We start from the raw sequence: 16,750 nt of genomic DNA, 5'->3' as shown, positions 1-16,750 counted from the left end.
TTTAGCATCCTTTGACTTAGTAATTCTCACCTAAATAGAGGGCTCCTCCAATGCTCTTAGCCCAATTCCCAAATTATACACAATTTTTCTTTCCACATTTAATCTTTTGACCACACTCTTTCACCTGTATTAGTCTGCATAGGCTGCAATAAAAAAATACCACAGATTGGGTGGCTTAAATAACATAAATTTATTTTCTCAAATTTCTGGAAGCTAGAAGTCCAAGACTGAGGTGCTGTCAGGGTTGGTATCTGGTGAGACCTCTCTTCTTGGCTTATAGGCAGTCACCTTCTCATTTTGTCCTCACAGGTCTCTTCTCTGTGCATGCACAGAGAGAGAGAGAGATCTCTGGTGTCTCTTCCTCTTCTTATAAAGGACACCAGTTCTATCAAATTAGGTCCCACCTTTATGACCTCATTCACTTTAGTTACCTCCTTAAGGGCGCTATCTCCTGCTATAGTCACAGGGGTTAGAGTTTCAACATATGAATTTGCCAGGGGGTGGGGGGCATAACTCAGTCCATAACATTATCAAAACACATTTGTATCCTAAAGAATCACACATGATATTGTACAAAGTTCCTCTATCTTTATCATCTAAGGAGTTTATCATCTAAAACATTCATGCAGACTTGCTATCTGAACTGAGGGCAGTATCAGGGCTGTTTTCTACACCAACAGCAATTCGCAGGAAACAGAAACAAGCTGGTTTCAGCTTAGTTGCCACTGACATAGAGACAGCAACAATAATGCCTGCTCACAGAGGGTTTGCTATGTGCTAGACACTGCTGTAAGCATTTTTACATATATACAGTTATAGACTTTTGGCTTCATGACATCGTATGATAAAAGTACTGCTTATATTGTTCCCGTATTACTGATGAGAAAACTGATACATGCTAAGTAAACGGATTGTCTAAAGTTACACATTAGAACATGCATGGCTGGGATTCAAGACCAGACTGTTTGGCTCCTAGGTCTGTGCTCTTGGCCACTAAACCATAATCTGCTACTCAGCAATGGAGACAAAGGGATGGGGTGGACTTTATTGGAAAGGATTATTGCACAGCCCCAACGTAAATGTATATTCAATCATACATATATATTCATCTCACATATATTTAAGTAGTAATCAGCATTAAAAGTTTAAAAATACATTCATTGATAGACCAATTTATTGTCCAAACTTGAAACTCTGGGTAAAATGGGGGTGCTGTTCATAATTGTGCTAGAGCAATAGGAGTAAACAGAGTATCCCAGGCAAAGTAACATGTACAGTCACACCATTTATTTGGCCTCTACCATATGCCAGTACTATGCTAACAACTTTATGCATGCAATCCCTATAAAATCCCTCTAAGGTATGTATTGTTATCCCCATTTTACAGGTGAAGAAACTGAGGACTGAAAAGGTCAGTTAACTTGCCCAAAGACACAACTAATAAGTAGTATAGTTAGTATTTAAACTAGGTCTGCCTGAATCCAAAACAGTGCTCTTAAATGGCACCCAATATCACTTTCCTTTTCCTACAGATAGCAAACAAGTTATGGATGCTCCAGACAATTATATCTGATTATAAATTCAGGGAAATAATTAGGTATTTATTAGGCTTAGAAATTTACTTGTCTGAAGAAAATGCTTAGCAGTTTTGCAATTTGGGGCTCATCACAGTCATACAAAGTTATCTGCAAAGAGAAAGTTCAGAAAGGAAAAAAAAGTAAGATCTTTGTGAGTTTTGGATCAAATTTAATAGGTTACATCTGTTCATTCATTCATTAACTCATCAGTTATTGTTGAAGATGCTAAGAATTATACCCTGAGGAAATTTATATTTCAGTTGGAAGAACAAGATATACACAAGAAATTTAAACAACAGACATATGGTATCAGGAAGGAACATATTTAAATGTCAAATGAGACTCGTAGGCAATAATGCTGGATGTTCATAGGAGGATAAGTTCATTGTAAGTTGATGAGGTCAGGGAAAGTCTCATGGAAGAATTACACCTCAAGGGATGGCCTCTTATGATTTGCTACTCAGTATAGCATGCTCTCCCTGTTTTAATTGTTTTTTTTTGTTTGTTTGTTTTGGGGTTTTTTTTGTGGTATGCGGGCCTCTCACTGTCGTGGCCTCTCCCGTTGCAGAGCACAGGCTCCGGACGCACAGGCTCAGCGGCCATGGCTCACGGGCCCAGCCGCTCCGCGGCATGTGGGATCCTCCCAGACCGGGGCACGAACCCGTGTCCCCTGCATCGGCAGGCGGACTCTCAACCACTGCGCCACCAGAGAAGCCCTAATTGTTTTTATCATTGTTAAGCATGGTAAGGCCAACAAATCAGGAGATGATTGCCACTGAAATGATAGTTTGTTACTCATAGTTCCATGAAGATGGGGCATACCACGTCATGGAGGGCCACAGGGAGAAGCACCAGAGTCAGTTAGGAAACAGAGGGAGTAGGGGAAAACATGGACCAGAGTCTTTATTAGGTTTCCATGGGAAGAAATGAGAGAGACAGAGTAAGCAGGCTTAGGACTGGCTAGGTTAAATAATTTCAGTGGGTTCTGGGGCATAGGGGCTGTCCCTAGTTGTCTGGAAACCTGTCCCTGGGCTGATTAGGCTGGTGGATAGTAGCCCAGGGTGTGAGGACCTGATAAAGGAGGTGACTTTAAAGGAGGAGCTCAGGCATATGAGCTCTGGATTGATTGGTTTACATTTGAAAGGTATCCTAATGGACGAGTTGTTTACTATGTCTTGGAATTGGCTAGCCCTGAAAGGAACGGTCCCTCCAGGGTCAGCAAGACCCCAAATGTCAAAGCATCAGAATACAGAAAATAAAACACATGGTTAACACATTTCCTGAGAAACTCAGAAGTGTTTATGTCTTAGTCTGCAACAGGAACATTTGTCTTTGTACTTTCCATAGGAGGCTAAGGGAGGGAAATTTGAACAATCTGATCATCCTGCAATAGTACCTCCAGCTTACACTCTTAAAGATAACAGTGCATAAGGGCATCACGGGCACAAAGGAAGATTAATGGGAAATCCAAAGCTACTGATAAGAAAGTCCTTCCCCATGCATTTCTCTCTCTCTTCCTATAGTAAAGCTAGAGATGCTCTCTAGAGATTGTATATAGGCTTTAATTCATCAACCAAGATGTTCACTGATGACAAAACTGGTAGACTTCTGCTGGACTGTCACATAGATGGCTCTGAGTTTAGCAGATAGGGCATCTCTTCTAGGGTTTTGACTGCTTTGCCAAATTCCTGATTTCTCAGGAAGAAAAGTCAAAGTGCAGCAGCAGTCTGGCCCATTTCCTCTCAAAAAGCTTGACAAGCACTCACTGGTTTGCAGTGGAGCATGAGTATGAGTGCATGCATAAGTACATAGGCACACACGTGCATACACATGCACACATGCATGCACGCTCAAAACAGCAGATGACAGAATACTTCGACCTAGATCCCAGTCAATACATGTCTGAACCACAAGCAATTTTCTCCCCTTTCAGTGTGACTGGAAGCCTCACATCGTTATAGGAAGTTAGGGAATGTGGTGAGGATTTACATAGGTGTTTGTTTATTTAAGGATCATAGGCAAAATCTTAAACAAGGGAAAGAGGACAAAGGCATGGATAATTTAAAACAGCAAATAATCCAGAATCCATTTTTATAATGCAAAATTACTATTCAAAACTGATTTCTGGCTTCTGGTTATCCTTGACTGCCAATGCACTCAAAAGAATGAGTTGCCAAGAAGTTGACTGAAAGCTCTGTGTTGCTGAATCAAGCTGGCTTGCTCACTGTAGGTGGAAGGGAAGGATCTTGAGCCATTTCATTTACAGATCCCCAGCTGTCACTATACAGAGGTCTTTTCTCTTGGTGTGTCAGATTTCCCAATGTCCTAACTGGGGAGGTAGGTGTAGGTATAAACTTAGTTGCTGGGGTTCTGGGATGCAAGAGGGAAAGAGGAGCTGAAGAGATGCACCATTCATTATAGACTAGTTTTCTTTATTCACCAGTTTTCAGATGGGATTCCTCCTACTGCAACCAACTGTGATCATTCTCTACTCTAGAAAGTAAACTTCTCAGCTTCCTTGACAGTGAGGGAGGGGAAGCTGCCTGACTGCTTGGGCTGGAGGAAGGAATCCAAGGTATTAGCTGTTCCTTGAGCAGAATTTCAGTCAATCCCATTTCCAACTGTATTTGCGCTCTTGCCTCCAGACATACCTGCTGAGTCTGTTGAACTTCTATAGCAAGAATCAGCTTGCTTCTTCTTAGTTTCTCCCACTGCAAACACCGATGTCTGCTAAGACAACTACTACACTGATCCATTACTGTCCCAGTTGTAAAATTCTCTTGTCTTCTCTTGAATGCTGTCATCACTTCTCTTCTTTTCTAGGTTCATGATATTTGAGAGAGTGAGGGGTAGGACCGTCTGTTAAAGAGGGATGAGTTAATCATACTCCTTGGTTCATGACACATCAACATTGTTTTCCAAGACAAGGGTCTTCTCTTGTATATTTTTTATATGTATATTTATTCTCTTCTATCCTTCTCCCACTCCCATCTCTTTCCCATCTTTTTCTTCAAAGGCAGTGATACCTTGTAGGTTTAATGCATATGTTTTTATTTGACTTCTTAGAAATGTGTATTTTTGTTTCATGTATATGAATTTAAACTTATACATATGGTATTGTGTTATAGTTCTTATTCAATTTCTTGCCTTTTTTCCAGCATAATGTTTTTAAGATCCAACCACACTACCATGTTTATATGTAGTGATTTGTATCTTTTCTTATTTCTTTTTTTGGTAATTCCTTTAATCATGGTTCTATCAATTAGAGTTCCATATTAGTTTTATTTCTTAAAAGATACCTATATTTCACTCTACAATCTCCAGTTTTAGGGGTTTTCTTCATGGAGCAAGAACCTGAAGATGTTTTTCAAACAATTCGAGTGCAAAATTATCCCAGATTTTCCTAACTGCTCAGATCTAATCCAAGGGTAATTATTTTTGAGGTTCTTTTTAAAATTCCTTTCCTGACTATTCTTAGTTCTTATTGAGAAAATAATTTTCTTTCAAATTCATATTTTAATAAGCATTGGCAAAATGTGATCAGATTAGATCATTGCAACAACAAACACAACTAGCCTAATCCAGTTTGAGTGTAAACACAACAGGATCTTGATAAATGTACAACTCAACTCAAGGGAGATATATGTCAGCATAGTAGAGAACAGTGACTATGAATTATGAACACAAGCATTAGTTTACAGAGAGTCCTCTAAGAAAATGTCTACTATAGTTTTTGTTTGCTTGCTTGTCTTTGAAAACACCCAATTTAATTCCTTTTTGTCTAATTTACTTGGGTTCTATTGTGCTTAAATAAAAGTAGCTCCATAACAGGACAAAATGGAAAAGACTTAAAGGTAGATGTCTTAAAAGCTGAAAGGAAGATACAGGTACTGTTGTGAGATTACTTATTCCAAATATGTGGTATCAAAGTTCTATCAAATCAAATCTCCTCTTTCACATAGGATTTAAAATGGAATAATGGGGGACTTCCCTGGTGGTCCAGTGATTAAGATTCTGTGCACTTCCACTGCAGGGGGCACAGGTTCAATCCCTGGTTGGGGAACTAAGATCCTGCATGCCACACATGCAGCCCAAAAAAACAAATAACAAATAAATAAATAAGTAAAATAGGATCATGGTTGAAGAACAACTAAAGAGATGTTTGAACCGAAAAACAAATAATACAAGGCTTTGGGTTGTTTCTGACCATCATCCACCCAGGCAGATTCATTTTCCCAGTCTGTGTTCTCAGTGGCAGTTCCAGTACCATCTCAGGTGAATCCTCATGTTCTTCTAGAAAAATTGTCCTTAAAATGTTACAAAGGACCTCTCTTCCAAGAAACATAAAACATTCTATGGACATTATCTCATTCTCTCTTCAAATGTCTTCCACAAGGGATAGATCAATGACAAATTGATGCTCTGTTTTACAAGAAAGGAAACAGAGGCTCAGAACAGAAATTGGTTATTCAGAGACCACACCACAAAGGTGACAGGAGTTGACTGACAACAGTCTGGTGCCACTTTTTATGGAAACTTCTCTTCTCATTCCACTAATAAAAAAGCAAAGGGAAAATAGACACATGGATAAAGTTAACCACATGTGTGACACTGGTGTCACAATCCTTATTGTTTTAATCTAACATGACTAATCTAAGAAGTGTTTATTGAATTAATGTTGAAGGCTCTTTTTCTCCTAAGCCTAAAGAAGGCATTACTTTGTTGCTGTTTTTAATTAACACTTGTAAAACAGAAATACATATAGCTGATTCACTTTGTTATACAGCAGTAACTAACACAATATTGTAAAGCAACTACACTCCAATAAAGATGTTAAAAAAAAAGAAATGGAGTGATAAAGCACAAATTAATAAATAAAGCAGTAGCACATGACACATGGCAAGGTTTTAAGTTTTCTTGTGTTTTAGCACCCTAGGATATTTCTTGTCATATGGAACTTTTATCTACCAATGATGATGAGCTAGCAAACCACCACCCAGAAAGGGCACACGAATTTAAATTTCAAAGGCAAAGAAAATATAAATGAAAAATAATCATCCTACCATTTCCAAGAAATTTTTATTAAATTTTACACTTAGGTCAGGTCTTAAAGGAAATTTGCAGCAAAGAGGAAGCAAATATTTATACTTGTGGTCTATTCAAAACCAAATTGAAATAAAATTAAATAGAAATCAAACCTATTTTCATGTGTATCAGGAGCCTCAGTTTGAATCTAAACTATGTTTTTCTTCAGATTCATTCCTCTTGGCAGAACTGAAGACTGTGGTTCAAGAATCCCAAGAGTCTATCCAGACAAGCCTGAAGACCTCTACTCTGGGAGGAAGGGGTTCCTCGTCCTAAGGGAAGACCCATGTAAAGTACTCCCTTTAGGTTGAAGAATAATGGGACAGGCTGTGAGAGGATGGCGTCTCCCTCCAATGGCAAGTCAGGCACTAAGACCAGAGGCAGCCCAAGGTCATGATGGCTGGAAGCAGAGCCATTGTCTGCTGTGGCAGTGACAAATCATCGCCAGATGAGACTCATTTCTCTATGCTTTTGATTCCCATCATGATGAAAAATGCAAGATTTTAATAAGGTTGCAGAACAAATGGAACTGATTTATAGTTTACAGTTACATAGTTCATATTGTGCATTGCTATATTTCCCATTTCTAATTGTCTCATTTTGTTTTCCTTCTAGGACAAGAGTACACAAACTCTATAAAGGGATAGGCAGCAAATATTTTAGGCTTTCTGTGTCACATGGGTCTGTGTAGCAGATTCTCCTTTGTGTTTTGAGCTTAAAACCTTTTAAAAGTATTAAAATCATTCTTAGCTTACTGATCAAACAAAATCAGGCCATAGGCTGACCCTTGAACTAGGACACTGGGCACTTGTGGAGCATATCGTGATAGTCTGGGGCTTGGTGAGCCTCCTTTCTACCTTACCTTCTCCCTCTTCCACAATTATGACTCTTGCTTGGTCAAGTCGTCCAGGTGCCTTTCCCCAATCTTGGAGAATCATATCTGAGATATTGAGTTGTGATTGAGACTAAATAAAGAGAGAATTCTGCTTTACTGGAGACTTAGGAAGAAATGCCTGTCCTCCGAGGTCCAGAACACGGTGACGAGGTGCAGGGGATTCTCCCATTTCAGGTAAATATGAAAATATGGACCCCACACAGCGGCTCTTAACAATGAGCTGACTGGCATACAAGAATCCTACAGAAGAAAGGAGGAGACGCCTGAGGCGCTGCAGGTGTGCCAAGCATACAGATATCCACCTGGCAAGCCCTGGCTATGGATCTCATGCTAGAAATTAAAATAGAAAGGGAATGAAATGACAGGTGTCACGTGGGAGCTAGCAGAACTCTGTTTGCAATCACATGTAAGACCCCACCTGGCGACATCTAGAAAAAAAGGCAGCAGGAACTTTTACAGGAGGGTGGGGTCAGAGCCAAAGAAACACTCTTTCCTATTGTTAGTGTTAGCCAATTTTATATTTTAATTGCCTGGAGAAACACAAGTTTGTCAGATTGGTTCTGGTGTAGTTTCCTCTCACAGAAATGGAAGCAATCTTTTTCAAATAAGAGACTAGTGTTGTGAGATCAGGAAACCAATGTGCTGGTCTACTCAAGCTACTCAATAGCTGCATAACTTTGAAAAAGTCCCTTGATTTCTCTTGGCCTTGGGCTTGTTCCTCCATATAGTATGGGGCTAAGACAAAAATGTCTAAGGAATCTTCTCATTTTAAATGTGTTATGTAATAGCTTAATATTAAGCCATTAATTAATTAACAGTTGTTTATTAAATCACCCATGATGTTCCAAACATGGTGCTAAGTAATGAGGCTACTGAGAGAGTCTTTTCCCTTAAGAATCTCTTTAAAGTAAACTAATAATTACAACACAGGTTATTAAAAGTTAGGATAGAGGTACACCCTCGTTGCCACCCTGGTTGTTAGAGGACAGAACCTTCCATAGAAATCAGAACCTAGGCCAGAGCTCCTGTGTTAGCATTTTATTGAGGAGCAAGAAGGAGAGAAGAAGGGAAAACAAAGGTTTTAAGAAACACAGCTAACATTTTGGTCACACTAGACTTCTCCAGAAAGCTGTATGGACACTTCTATGCTTTAGAATAGTCTGAATGGGTTTAGGGCACAGGGAGGAAGAGATAGGAATAAGCCTGTCTCTCACTGGTTGAAGTTCATACTATAAAAGGAATCCCCTGCCTTGCATTTCTGGATTATATGACCTCACCCCAGGGCCGGAGCGTCAGTACTCAGGCCCCACTGCAAGGTGCTTCGTTTGACTCTGAAGTGGTTGGGGTAGCTGAAACTCAGGGGGCGCAGTGGGTCAGGCTCTGGAACCAGGGTCTTTGCAGTGCCATCACAGTGGGTGTGATGGAGCCATGCCAGAGCCAGTCCCCACCTGGGAAAGGCTGAGAAAGATGGCACGTTAGGAGTTGTGGTGATGGTAGAGGAGGGTTCTCCTCTAAGCGAGTGAACGAGGCCTGCAAAATAGGTGAGTCCCAGTGAATCTGGAGAGGTGCAAAACTTGGGGCCAAAACAGACTAAGGCAGAGTTGAAAAGGCTGTCCAGAGGAGGTAGGCGATGCTTGAATTGCTCCTGGAAAGAAATAAGGAATTTCCTGGTAGACAAGCTAGAGGTGAGTGAGAGGTCATGGGGGTCAAGGGGATTGGTAACAAGCAGTTTTCACAGTGAGAGAATCGTATTTGCAAAGGCATGGGGTGTAAAAGGGTATCAACAGTCTAATGAGCTGCAAGCATCACCTGGGTGGGAATGGTGGTGCATGAACAACCAGAAGCCTCTTCACTCTGAACAGCCATTCTACCATCACCAATTACCAACCAGAAACTGAACCTACATGGGGCGGGAAAATGGGACAGATTTTATTACATACAAATGTCATGTTGGAGAAATGACTCCTTGTCATCATTTATTTATTCAAACAATTCATTGAACAAATATTTGTTTTATGCCTACTGTGTATAAACCATTTTATCGTACTCAAGATTTAGACCACAGAAGGAAAGTCTGCATTCTACATAAGCTGCTTTCTTTAGATAATCTGACCCAAGGACATTTCCAGTGACTGCTCTTCAATCTTTTTAATTTCCCCTGTCCACGGTTTTAATGATCAGTGAGATACATATAGATTTAAGTCCCACGTTTTTCTGACAGGGATTCATTAATTCTTTATTCTATAGCTAACACTCTCATATCGTGCCATCTGTGAAATGAGAATGGCGATTTGTTAATTAAATACTGACTCTTGGAGTGTTTTTAAACACTGACACATTCAGTCATGAACAGACTACTGCTCTTTTCTTGCCTCTGAGCAATGATAACACACAGTTAATTGTTGTTCCCTCGAAGAAAATGTGTAAAGGGATTTTTATTCACAACTTTGAATATCATCATTTGAATTCACATGAAGAATATTTCAGTGAGCCTTGAGGTTTTGTGGTTGGTTTTTTTGGGGCTGTGTTGGGTCTTCGTTGCTGTGCACAGGCTTTCTCTAGTTGCAGCGAGCGGGGGCTACTCTTTGTTGCAGTGTACAGGCTTCTCATTGCAGTGGCTTCTCTTGTTGCAGAGCACGGTCTCTAGGCTCATGAACTTCAGCAGTTATGGCATGAGGGCTCAGTAGTTGTGGCTTGCAGGCTTAGCTGCTTCGTGACATGTGGGATCTTCCCGGACCAGCGCTGGAAACTTTCCCCTGCACTAGCAGGCAGATTCTTAACCACTGCACCACCAGGGAAGCCCGAGCCTTGAGTTTTTACTAGGCCATTTGTGCTGCTGGATTTAGATGTCTAGGGATGAAGCAGAGTTGGTATGCCGACCATGACTCACTGTCCTTCCTCTGCTCAGGTCCTTCCTTCTTTACTGGGCTTAAAGGTCATGGCTCATTATTGCAACACTTTTTTGTATACACCCACAACACCTTACATGTTTTCCCAGTCTATTCTTCTGAAAAACATCTCCAATTCTGATTAATCCAACTTTGCTTACTCCACACCTATACTTGTGCTGTTGGTGGGAAAAAAACACACATAACTGTGCTGACATATCTCACTTTAAATTTCATGACCAGTAATCTCTCACATGGGCCTTTGGCACTGCCTAGAAGGTCAACTATACTTCCCTTATCCTTTCCTTCTCTCAATCTTCTAGACAGGTATTTAATACTCTCCCCTTTTACAAAGTTCAAGTATCTCCTCCTTCATCCTAACTCTAGGTCGATGGCTTTGGTTTCTATTTCTCTAAGACAGTAGAATCAGTAAGAAGGAAACTACACACTCCCAACCACATCTACCAGCCTACTTGCACCTGTGCTCCTATACATTCACACTCCTCCTGTTAAACAAGGTATAAATTGTCTGGACTCCTATATAAGGACAATCCTCTACTTGTCACTGAACCCCATTCTCTTCATCTGCATTCAAGGATATCATTACAACCATTCTCTTTCCTCTCCCCTGCATTATCAATTTTCACTCTCTCCATAGTTCCTTCCCATCAACCTATATATCTGCGTTATTTCTCCCACTTTAAAACCATTCTCCTTCCTCTCCCCTGCATTATCAATTTTCACTCTCTCCATAGTTCCTTCCCATCAACCTATATATCTGCGTTATTTCTCCCACTTTAAAAGAAAAGATAAAACCTCTCTTGACCATATTCTCCTTCCTCTCCCTCTCACATTTCTGTTCCCATTAACCCCATTCCTCTCCTCCCACTCACCCATAAAACCCCATGTGGGTTTTTGCTCCCCAAGACAGTCAAAATAATTCTTGTCATGATCACCAATTTGTAAGTCTGATGGCCAATTCTCAATTCTTATTTTACTGAACCCATCAGCAGGATTTAACTGAATTGATCACTTCTGCTTCATAAGGCATGTTCTTTACTCGCTTTTTCAGACATCTAATTCTCTCCCTACTACCTCACCGACTCCTCTTTTTCAGCCTCTTTGGCTGATTTTTCACACCTCTTTGACCTCTAAATGTTGGAGTGCTCCTGCGTAAGTCTTTCTCTTTTCTATTTACATTCTCTTTCTAGGGGACTTCATCCTGTCTTGTGGTTTTAAATACCTTCTACATTCTGACAATGTCCAATTTCTACCTCCAAACTGAAACTTTCCCTGTAATTTCAGATTCACATATCCAACCACATACTAAACATTTATATGTTGTTGTCTAAAGGGCATCTCAAACTTATCTTCTGTTCTCTTCCTCCACTCCACAACTCCCTTGACTCCCTTGACCCCATCCTTCCTATGTTGGTAATTGCCAATGCATTCTTCCTGTTGCTCATGACAAAGACAGTTCAGTAATCATTAGTTTTTAATTGAGATATAATTCACCACCATAAAATTCACTCTTTTAAAGTATACAATTCAAAGGTTGTTAGTATATTCACAAGGCTGTGCAACCATCATCACTATCTAATTCCATTTCAATCACTCTTTTTTTGTTTTGTTTTTGTTGTTGTAAGGGTATTTTTAGAGAAATGCAAATTAAAATCACAGTGATATACCACTACCCATTTAACAGAATGGCTAATATAAAAAATAGTGACAACACCCAATATTGGCAAGGATACAGAGAAACTGAATCACTCATACGTTGCTGACACACATGCAAAATTATATAGTCACTTTGGAAAACAGTTCAGTACTTTTTTGTTTGTTTGTTTGTTTGTTTGCTGTTTCAGTCATTCTTGACTCCAATTTTTTACACACTCTACATTCAATCATCAGCAATTTCGGTTAACTTTACACTCAAAATATATCCAGAATCTAAACATTTCTCATCATTTACACTGTTATAAAATTGTGATATGTCATGAATATTATAGAAATAGTGTCCTACTGGGCTCCTTGCTTCTCACCCTTGTTCTCCTCTCAACAAAGCAGCCACAGGGAGCCTATTAAAAATCTAAGTCATTTTAACATATTAAATCTTCCTAACCATGAATATAGGATAGCTTTCTGGTTTTGGTATCTTTTTAAATTTCTTTCATCAATGTTTTGTAGTTTTCAGTGTATATCTCTTTTACCTCTTACTGTATTCTTAAGAACTATTTTATCCTATTTGGTGCTATTATAAATGGGATTATTTTCTGAAGTTTCTTTCAGATAGTTTGTTATTGGTGTATAGAAACAGCTGATTTTTGTATGTTGATTTTGTATACTCTAACTTTACTGAATCTGTTTATTACTTCTAACAGTTTTTTGTGGAATATTTAGGATTTTCTATATATAAGATCATGCTTCTGTAAACGGGGATAATTTTACTTATTTCTTTCTGATTTAGATGCCTTTATTTCTTTGTCTTGCCAATTTCTGGCTAGGAATTCAAGTACTGTGCTGAATAGAAGTTGTGAGAGTGAGCATGCTTACCTTATTCCAGATCTTAGTGAAAAAGCTTTCAGTTTTTCACTGTTGAATACGATGTTAGCTTTGGGCTGTTCATAATGGCCTTTATTATACTTTCCTCCTGTTCCTAGTTTGTTGAGAATTATTTTTTAATTGAGGTATACTTGATTTACAATATTGTAATGCTGTGTTAGTTTCAGGTGGACAGCAAAGTGATTCAGATATATATATATTCCTTTTCAGATTCTTTTCCATTTTAGGTTATTGCAAGATATTGAATATAGTTCCCTGTGCTATACAGTAGGTCCTTGTTGTTTATCTATTTTATATGTAGTAGTGTATATCTGTTAATCCCAAACTCCTAATTTATCCCTCTCCCCCCACTTTCCCCTTTGGTAACCATAAGTTTGTTTTCTATGTCTGTGAGTCTATGTCTTCTTGTAAATAAGTTCATTTGTATCATTTTTTTAGATTCCACATATAAGTTATATCATATGATATTTATGTTTCTTTGTTTGCCTTACTTCGCTTAGTATGAGAATCTCTAGGTCCATCCATGTTGCTGCAAATGACATTACTTCATTCTTTTTATGGCTGAGTAATATTCCATCGTATACATACATCACATCTTCTTTATCCATTCCTCTGTCAATGGACACTTAGGTTGCTTTCATGTCTTTGCTATTGTAAATAGTGCTGTTATGTACATTAGGGTGCATCTATCTTTCCAAATTAAAATTTTAGAAAAAAACAGACAATTTTTTTAATCATGAAAAGGTGTTGAATTTTGTCAAATGCTTTTTCTTCTTCATCTGTTGAAATAATTTTGTAATTTTCATCCTTTATTCTGTTAATGTGGTGTATTACATTAATTGATTTGCATATGTTGAACCATCCTTGCATCCCAGGGGTAAATCCCAGTTGGTCATGGTGCATGATCCTTTTAATGTGATCTGGAATTTTTCAGTGTGATGTTGGATTGGATGGTTTTGATAGTATTTTCTTGAGGATTTTTTCATCTATATATTAATCAGGGATATTGGCCTGTAGTTTTCTTTTCTCATGTATATTTGTCTGGTTTTGGTATCAAGGTAATGCTGACTTCCTAAAATGAGTTTCACTGTTCTCTCTTCTTCAATTTTTTGGAAGAATTTGAGAAGGCTTGGCACCAATTGTTATTTAAATATTGGGCAATATTCACCAGTAAAGCCACTTGGTCCTGGGCTTTCTTTGTTGGGATATTTCCAATTACTGACTTAATCTCCTTACTCATTATTGATCAGTTCAGATTTGCTATTACACCGTAATTCAGTCTTAGTAAGTTGTATGTTTCTAGAACTTATCTTGTTTCTGAAATCAATCTTGAGAAAGAACAAAGCTAAAGACATCATACTTCCCAATTTAAAAAAATATTACAAAGTTGCAGTAATTAAAACAGTATGGTACTGGTCTAAAGAAAGACATATTGACTAGAGAGCCCAAAATCAACCCATGCATATATGGTCAATTTATCTTCAACAAGGTTTCCAATAATACACAATGGAGAAAGGATAGTCTCTTCAACAACTGGTGTGGAGGGAAATTCCCTGGCAGTCAAGTGGTTAGGACTCCATACGTTCATTGCTCAGGGCCCAGGTTCAATCCCTGGTTGGGGAACTAAGATCTTGCAAGCCATGTGGTATGGCCAAAAAAAGTTAATAAAAATTAAAAATTAAAACATAAATACATCTACACGTGGAACAACTCCTACAGAATACCTACTGAACACTGGCAGAAGACCTCAGACCTCCCAAAAAGCAAGAAACTCCCCACGTACCTGGGTAGGGAAAAAGAAAAAAGAATAAACAGAGACAAAAGAATAGGGACCGGACCTGCACCAGTGGGAGGGAGCTGTGAAGGAGAACAGGTTTCCACACACCAGGAAGCCCCTTCTCAGGCGGAGACTGTGGGTGGTGGAGGCGGGAAGCTTCGGAGCTGCGGAGAAGAGCACAACAACAGGGGTGCGGGGGGCAAAGCGGAGAGATTCCCGCACAGAGGATCGGTGCTGACAAGCACTCACCAGCCCGAGAGGCTTTTCTGCTCACCGGCCGGGGTGGGCGGGGCTGGGAGTTGAGGCTCCGGCTTCGGAGGTCGGATCCCAGGGACCGGACTGGGGTTGGCAGCGTGAACACAGCCTGAAGGGGTTAGTGCACAACAGCTAGCCGGGAGGGAGTCCGGGAAAAAGTCTGCACCTGCCAAAGAGGCAAGAGACTTTTTCTTCCCTCTTTGTGGCTAACAGCGCGAACCCCAGAGACGGGCATGAGACGCTAAGGCTGCTGCTGCTGCCACCAAGAAGCCTGTGTGCGAGCACAGGTCACTCTCCACACCCTCCTCCCGGGGAGCCTGTGCAGCCCGACACTGCCAGGGTCCCGGGACCCAAGGACAACTTCCCCAGAAGAAGGCACAGCGCGCCTCAGGCTGGTGTAATGTCACACCGGCCTCTGCCGCTGCAGGCTCGTCCCGCACTCCGTGCCCCTCCCTCCCCCCGGCCTGAGTGAGCCAGAGTCCCCAAAGCAGCTGCTCCTTTAACCCCATCCTCTCTGAGGGAAGAACAGACACCCTCCGGCGACCTACACGCAGAGGCGGGGTCAAATCCAAAGCTGAGCCCTGGGAGCTGTGAGAACAAAGAAGAGAAAAGGGAGTCCCTCCCACCAGCCTCAGAAGCAGCGGATTAAAGCTCCACAATCAACTTGATGTACCCTACATCTGTGGAATCCATGAATAGACAACGAATCATCCCAAATTGTGGAGGTGGACTTTGAGAGCAAGATTTATGATTTTTTCCCCTTTTCTTCTTTTTGTGAGTGTGTATGTGTATGCTTCTGTGTGAGATCTTGTCTGTATAGCTTTGCTTCCACCATTTGTCCTAGAGTTCTATCCGTCCATCTTTTAAAAATTTTTTCTTAAAAATTATTTTGTATTTTAATAACTATTTTATTTTCTAACTTTATTTTATTTTATCTTCTTTCTTTCTTTCTTTCCTTCCTTCCCTCCCACCTCCCTCCCTCCCTTCTTCCTTCCTTTCTTTCTTTCTTTCTACTATTTTTCCCTTTAATTCTGAGTCGTGTGGATGAAAGGCTCTTGGTGCTGCGGCAAGGAGTCAGTCCTGTGCCTCTGAGGTGGGAGAGCCAACTTCAGGACAGTGGTCCACAAAAGACCTCCCAGCTCCACATAACATCAAACGGCGAAAATCTCCCAGAGATCTGCATCTCAACACCAGCACCCAGCTTCACTCAATGAACAGCAAGCTACAGTGCTAGACACCCTATGCCAAACAACTAGCAAGACAGGAACACAACCACACGCATTAGCAGAGACGCTGCCTAAAATCATAATAAGTCCACAGACACCCGAAAACACACCACCAGATGTGGACGTGCCCACCAGAAAGACAAGATCCAGCCTAATCCACCAGAACACAGGCACTAGTCCCCTCCACCAGGAAGCCTACACAACTCACTGAACCAACCTTAGCCACTAGAGACAGACATCAAAAGCAATGGGAACTATGAACCTGCAGACTGCAAAAAGGAGACCCCAAACACAGTAAGATAAGCAAAATGAGAAGACAGAAAAACACATAGCAGATGAAGGAGCAAGATAAAAAACCCACCAGACCTAACAAATGAAGAGGAAATAGGCAGTCTACCTGAAAAAGAATTCAGAATAATGATAGTAAAGATGATTCAAAATCTTGGAAATAGAATAGAGAAAATGCAAGAAACATTTAACAAGGA

General features: G+C 40.2%; 1 protein-coding gene across 1 annotated transcript in view; it reads right to left on the bottom strand.

Annotated features, from left to right (window-relative positions):
* The window catches only part of MORC1 (MORC family CW-type zinc finger 1), a 290,081-nt gene that overhangs the window by 224,508 nt on the left and 48,823 nt on the right, over positions 1-16,750 (bottom strand). The gene's annotated exons all lie outside the window — the stretch shown is intronic.

This window comes from Lagenorhynchus albirostris, chromosome 5, assembly GCF_949774975.1.
Source record: "Lagenorhynchus albirostris chromosome 5, mLagAlb1.1, whole genome shotgun sequence".
In the NCBI taxonomy this organism is placed as follows: domain Eukaryota; kingdom Metazoa; phylum Chordata; class Mammalia; order Artiodactyla; family Delphinidae; genus Lagenorhynchus; species Lagenorhynchus albirostris.
This window is presented reverse-complemented; position numbering and strand designations above follow the sequence as displayed.